We start from the raw sequence: 6717 nt of genomic DNA on the forward strand, positions 1-6717 counted from the left end.
TATATATATATAGTAAAGTAGTATAAGTATGTAAATTGAAGTAAAACACTGTCAATACACCAGTAATTTATTAATTGAATTAGCTGTAAAGAATGTGTTCCATGCACAAATTGATATATCCAGTTACTTAATCCTTTAGTAATATTGGATTTATAAGAAATGTCTTAATGTATGTCTTAATAATGGATGTCTTAATAAGTGGCTTAAAGAGGGTACTCAGTTGCAATGGTGAAGGCCTATCAATCCAGAGCATATACAGGGAGCTTATTTAATAAATCTTAAATGAACTTTAATGAAAATTTTATTTTATAAGTTATTGCATTTGTGACTAAAAGTTTGCTCATGTTTTATATTGATAGCTTCACTTAGATGACTGCAATGGATTCTTATGACGTGTCACAATTTCTGGTTTTACCTTATATTCATATTTACTTTACAATTATATAAGGAGTGGGTTTAAGTGAATGTATATACTTGTTTAGACAAGAAAATCATATATCATCGTCATCATCATCATCATTGTTTGATGTCCATTATCCATGCTGGCATGGGTTAGACAGTTTGACAGGAGCTAGCTAGCTGGGGTGCTGTCCAGAAATTAATGCATTTCAAATTCAAAAAACCAAGTCAATTGTTGCTTGTTTGTTTGTTATTTTTTTATCCACTCTGATCATAAACAGCCATTAACGACAGGGTGATGTTTGAACAAAAATTGATATAGCTACAGTGAAACTTCATGAAAGAAAATAACAAACAAAAAAACGACTACCAGAATGTATCTTACAGTGATGCACACAGCAACAAATATTGTTGTATTTTCACAGGTTGCTCTGTGTTGAAATAATGCTGTCAATGTGATTTATTTTGGATCAGCAGAAATTATTTTTTCAATATAGTCTATAATAAGAATTAATTATTAGCAACAGAAGCAGTATGAATACCAAAGTGTAATCTTTAGATCCAACTTAACAAGGATGCCATGTTAAATGAGAGAATTTCCCAAGGCTAATTATTCAGGTGTTTTAACATTGCATCCATGTCGTGCTGGATATAGTGTTTACCTGTTGGTGTTGATATTGCTTCTGTTGCTAATAATCAATCTTTAATAAACTTGGTGGCTATTTGTGACATCAGTGTCTGAAAAGATGGTGGTGAAATTCTATATATTGTAAAGGTGTCAAGCTGGCAGAATCATCAACACACTGGACAAAATGCTTGGTGGCATTTCATGTCTTTACATTCTGAGTTCAAATTCCACAAAGGTTGACTTTGCCTTTCTTCCTGTTGAGGTCGATAAAATAAGTACCAGTTGTATATTGAGGTCAATGTAATCAACTTACCCCAACCAAGATTTGATTCACATGTGGCGATCAGTGGTTTCCAACAGAACAAAATCCGGTGAGATGTGGATTCCATGACAGGTGAGTTTTGTTTTCTATGATCTGCATGTGTGCTTTTATACACCAAGCACCTATATGAGAAAACCTCTCGAGGCTAAGAATGCAGTATTTAGTGTTCTAACACAGCATTCATGTCAAGTTGAATATAATGTTTACTTTTTGGTGTTAATACAGCTTTCATTGGTAATAATTTATTTGTAATAAGCCTGCTGGCTGTCTGCAACATCAGCATCTGAAAAGACAGTGATATTGTATATATTGTAGCAATGACATTTGACTGGAATGTGGCAATCAATTGGTTCCCACTGATGAGGTCCAGTAGACTGAAATTACATGATATGAGGATTCTGGCACCCATGACAGGTAAATTTCTTTTACTATGGTCTATATGTGTGTTTTTATGCACCATGCATCTATATTAGAGGGTCCCTCAAGGCTAATATCACAGCATCTATGTTAAGTTGGATATAATGTTTATGTTTTATAATAAGAATGTTCTAGTGGTTGCCTACCATGTGGAATATCCATAGGTCCAGCTGTAATATATGATACAGTACTGGACATCTTATTCAGCTTCCAGAAATATGGAATTACAACCACCCTGGCCTCACCACACCCCAAAAAAAATGAAAACAACACAAAATACCTTTGAAAGTGTTTTTGAAATTAGTTAATTTATATTTGCATTTGGAGATTTGGTTTTCAATTTTTAAAATTTATTGATAAAGGTTAAACATACTCTGATTTAGAAGTGTATTTTTTGTACCTGCATCAGTTAAATAAAATTATATTTTTTACTTTTTTTTAATTTAATTTTTATCTTACAAACACGATACTATTTACATTGAAGAGTATGATAAATTTCAGGAATTTTAAATGAATTAATAAATATGAAATAGACCCAGCTTTAGAAGAGTATTAATTCAAATCTATTAAATAACAATTTAGTTCTTTACTTTTCATAGTTTATGTTATATTTTAAGTATCTATTAAGAATATCTCCAGAAAGTCGGAAAATCCATAAATCTGGCATCAAGCATGTCAGATATTTGGTCCGCTACTATAGATAAAACATTATGTTACTTGGAAATAATTATAACGTTTGACATTCTTTTGCGAAAAAGAAATAGTTAGAAGGGACACAACCCCGTAGCCAATAATAAAGGGAATCAACTGCTTTTGCTTTCTTTGTTACTTACGTAGATGTTACTTTTGTGTGTAATCTACAAATTAAAAGGCAATTACTCTAGGTTACTCTGTCGTGTGATCTAAGTCAGCGAATTTACTTTGATGTGTAATCTATGAGTTTGTTTTAATTATTATATTGTTTATTTTTGCAGCGTGGAAGATGTTTGTAAGCCATTTAAGAAACACACAAAAACCATGAGTTTCACTTCAACATTTAAATTTCATTTGTGTCATCGCTTTGAAAATGCGACCTGTTCGCTGACAAAATGGTTTACAAACTTCTTCCACGCTGCAATTGTTTTTGTTTCAGCACACGATCTTAGATCAAGTCCCTTGCTATGCAAGTACATCTCTGTAATAGTTTATTTTTGCTTTCTTCTTATTCGTATTTGCTAAGAAAAATAGTTTTATTTTTATTAAAATAATTTTATCGATGAATTGGGCAAACATTTGTTAGAAACACGAGAAAAAGGTCTTCAGCTCTCTTCATCATATGTAGCCAACAGAAATAACCAAGGTGAGATTGGAAGGTTCTTTGCTTCACTCCTCTCATCTTTTTCAAAATATGAATTTTTGAATCCAACCAAGTTCTTTCAATAATGACAACAGCCAGAGAGCTGAGGAGATTGTGGAAGACCAAGGACAATAATTATTCCTGTAGTAATTGGTGCACTTGGCACAAAACCAAGAATGCTGCCTAAAAAACTGGAAGACATTGGAATTAAAACTTGCATTGTCAACATGCAGAAAAGTACCATGTTATATTCAGGAAGAATCCTAAGAAAGATTCTTGAGATTTGAGTAGAATTCTAAGCCAGGTAGTTAGTTTATATCACAGAACCTAGTACTAAACTGGTACTTTATGTTATGAACCTGGGAGGGACAAAAGGTAAAGTTGATCTCAGCAGGATTTGAACTCAAAATGTAAAATGGCAGAATGAAAATACTGAAAGGCATTTTTTCTGACATTAATGATTCCACCACCTTTGAATAATGGTTTCTGATTTATGCCCAAGGTCAACAGTTTTAAGGGGAAGGAATAAGTCAATACAATCAACACCAGTACTTGGTTGATATTCTATTTTAAAAAACTTGGATGAAAAGTAAAATTAACCTTAGTATGGATTTGAACTCGTATTTATCTGATGAGTATCAGATAAAACAGCAGAAGGCATTTGATCCAACACTTTGTTAGTTCTTCCAGTTTACCATCCTAGAAGATGATGATGATGACAATGATAATTATGACGGGGATCCTTTCTCCTGGCGGCACAAAGCCTCAGATTTGGTGGGAAGGGATTAGTTGATTGTATCAACTCCAGTGTTTCACTGGTACTTAATTTATTGACCCAGAAAGGATGAAAGGCCGAGTTGACCTCAGCAGAATTTTAACTCAGAACATGAAGACAAACGAAATACCACAAAGCATTTTGTCCGGGATGCTAACGACTCTGCCAGCTCACCACCCTAATGATGATGATGATGATGATAGTAACATGAAATACTACACAAAAGAACAATACAAACAGAAGGTAATTTTTAAAAAAAAGAGTGAGACAGTCTCAAACAGATTAAGGTTAAGGAACAAAAATAGAAATTTAAAAAATAATAAACAAAAATAGAAATAAAATCATTTTGAAATACCTTGAAGCTCCTCCCCTTTGTAGGATTGCGAATGATAAATTTCTCTGAAAGAAATAAAATGCAGAAGAATAAATAGAATCAAAAAAGACAATATTTCTTTATTAAATTAAGTTGTTAATTGTATAATATTTTAAACGTCTTTGTACAGGTTGGAGTAAGATGGTTGTCAGCTCATATCATTTTTCCATTCTTATTTTTATATTCTTATGTCATTTTTGTCCATAAATACACACACTGAAATCTAACATCCCATCCTAATGGATTTAATCAGTCTTGCATCTCACAAAGTAGAAGATTCCTCTTAGATTACAACATTGCAGCGAATGGACAAGGCCCCCTTCTTACCTGCTCTCCAACAACTTTGTTGTATTCCATATAACAACAACACCAGTGCCACTACTGCAGAAGCCTCTAATGGAAATATGACAATTTTGTCATATCAACACAAAGCACAGTCCTTGATCATATCTAAAAAAAACAATTTTGTACATTATTCTCTCCAGCAGCTAAAACCCTCAAAATTACAACAAAGGTTAATCTTCACAATCATAGAGAATTTTTCCTGGTGACTTCACATAATGCAACCAAAACTCCATCAGAGAGACCGACTATCCTCTGTGGGGCCAGAAAATACTTCAATTTTGATCAGTTGTTGATTTTTTACAAAAATTAAGACTCAATGGATACAGCTCTGCATCCATGCAATCAAACCTACAAGACTGCTTTTAAATGAAGGCCATCTAACCAGTACCCTGGGAAGAAAATTTGCTTAGTGGCTGCAAATCCAGGTCCAAATTTTATTTACAAAAAAGTGAATTTTTTTCAATGTTAACATCAAAACAAATGCAGATGCAATAATAATCTTTATTATTAGGAGGGTCGGTTGAAATGTTCATAGACTGAGCAAAACACTCTCATGGAATGTAACCAAATGAAGTTCATGTTTTAACGTAGATCTTCTTATTGTCCACACACTTCCATAAGTAATTGAAGTGCTTGGATCACACTGGTGAAGAAGCTATTCTGTCGGTCAAAATGGTCATCAACAGCAGATAAGATGTCATCATCACAGAGATTCTGGTGCCCAGTTAAATGTTTTTCTATGTTGGGAAACAGATGGAACCAAATTACTAAGATAGGGATGGGTGATCAACCAGTTCAAAGCCAGTCATGCACAGCTACCATTGAAACCAAGGACTTGTGTGCTGAGACATTGTCCATTCATCAGTTTTTCTGGGTGTTTGGTCTTGATAGCCTTCCAATACTGCCTAAGCAAGTTGACTTTGAACTTTCCATTGATGGTGTGATCATTTTGAAGTCAATAAACACAATATTTTTGGCATTAATGTATATATCAAGCAAAGCAAACATAAGCAGTAAAAATACAAATTGCAAGTATTTCAAAACGTGGAAAACAACATGATGAAAACTAACAAAAAACAAAGAAAATAATGTGTTCCAAAGGTATGATGAGAGGGCTCAGGAAAAAGATAGAAAGATGGGATAGAAGGAAATAAAAGAATGAAATGTGAAAAGGTAAACTGAAGTGAGTGCTAGGCAGGAGATGAAACAAAATACACGTCGTACCTATGCACTGGTCAAGTAGAAAAAGGATGAGTGATAAGAAATTGGATGGTCTTTTGGTACCAAAAAGCGAAGAAAGAGAGAGACAGAGTGGAGTAGAGATGGTTAGGGAAAAGCAAGTAAGAAAAAGAGAGAGAGTGCAGAGTTAAAAAGGGAATAAAGATAGACAATCGTAGGGCGACATGCCATGCTTGAGGGGACCTATTGAGTCAAGTACATTAAAATCAAAATCAAATCAAATCACAATCACAATCAAATGGAAATTGTAGTTGTGGTCCCTGTGCCATTGGCACATAAAAAGAACCATCCAAACATGGCTGAAGTCAGCACCACCTTGACTGGCTCCCATGCTGGTGGTACATAAAAAGCACAATTCAATCTTGGTCGATGCCAGCCCCCTCTGACCACTGTGCCAGTGGCATGTAAAAAAGTACCCACTACACTCTCAGAGTGGTTGGCATTAGGAAGGGTACCCAGCTGTAGAAACATTGCCAAATCAGATTGGAGCCTGGTGCAGCCTACTGGCTTCCAAGACCCTAGTTGAACCCTCCAACCCATGCCAGCATGGAAAACGGACGTTAAACGACGACAACGATGATGATGATGATGATGAGTAGATAGTTGACAGAGATGAACAGAAGAAGAAATGTAAGGCAGTAAAGAGAGAAAGGCAGCAGATAGGTAGAGAGGCAGATAGAAATAGATGGGAAAGGTTTTGTGCACAAGAGGAGAGAGGAGAAGGACAAAGAAAAGAGAGAAAGTCTTGCACCAAATATTAAACAGTGTGTGGGGTACCACTGAGTGGGAGCAGAAATGGGAGGGGGTGACATTACATTGACTAACAACCACAGAATGGTGCCCAGAAAGTTGGCATATATATATATATATATATATATATATA

At 34.6% G+C, this 6717-nt stretch overlaps 1 long non-coding RNA gene across 1 annotated transcript; it reads right to left on the reverse strand.

The window, feature by feature from the left end:
* Positions 1–1315: 1315 nt before the first annotated feature.
* Positions 1316–4690, reverse strand: LOC128249613 (uncharacterized). Its single transcript, XR_008265729.1, has 3 exons — positions 4578–4690; positions 4233–4276; positions 1316–1632 (listed from the first exon to the last, which is right to left on the reverse strand). It is a non-coding gene; the product is annotated as an uncharacterized LOC128249613 (long non-coding RNA).
* Between the last annotated feature and the right edge of the window lie 2027 nt (positions 4691–6717).

Source organism: Octopus bimaculoides, chromosome 16 (assembly GCF_001194135.2).
Source record: "Octopus bimaculoides isolate UCB-OBI-ISO-001 chromosome 16, ASM119413v2, whole genome shotgun sequence".
In the NCBI taxonomy this organism is placed as follows: Eukaryota; Metazoa; Mollusca; class Cephalopoda; order Octopoda; family Octopodidae; genus Octopus; species Octopus bimaculoides.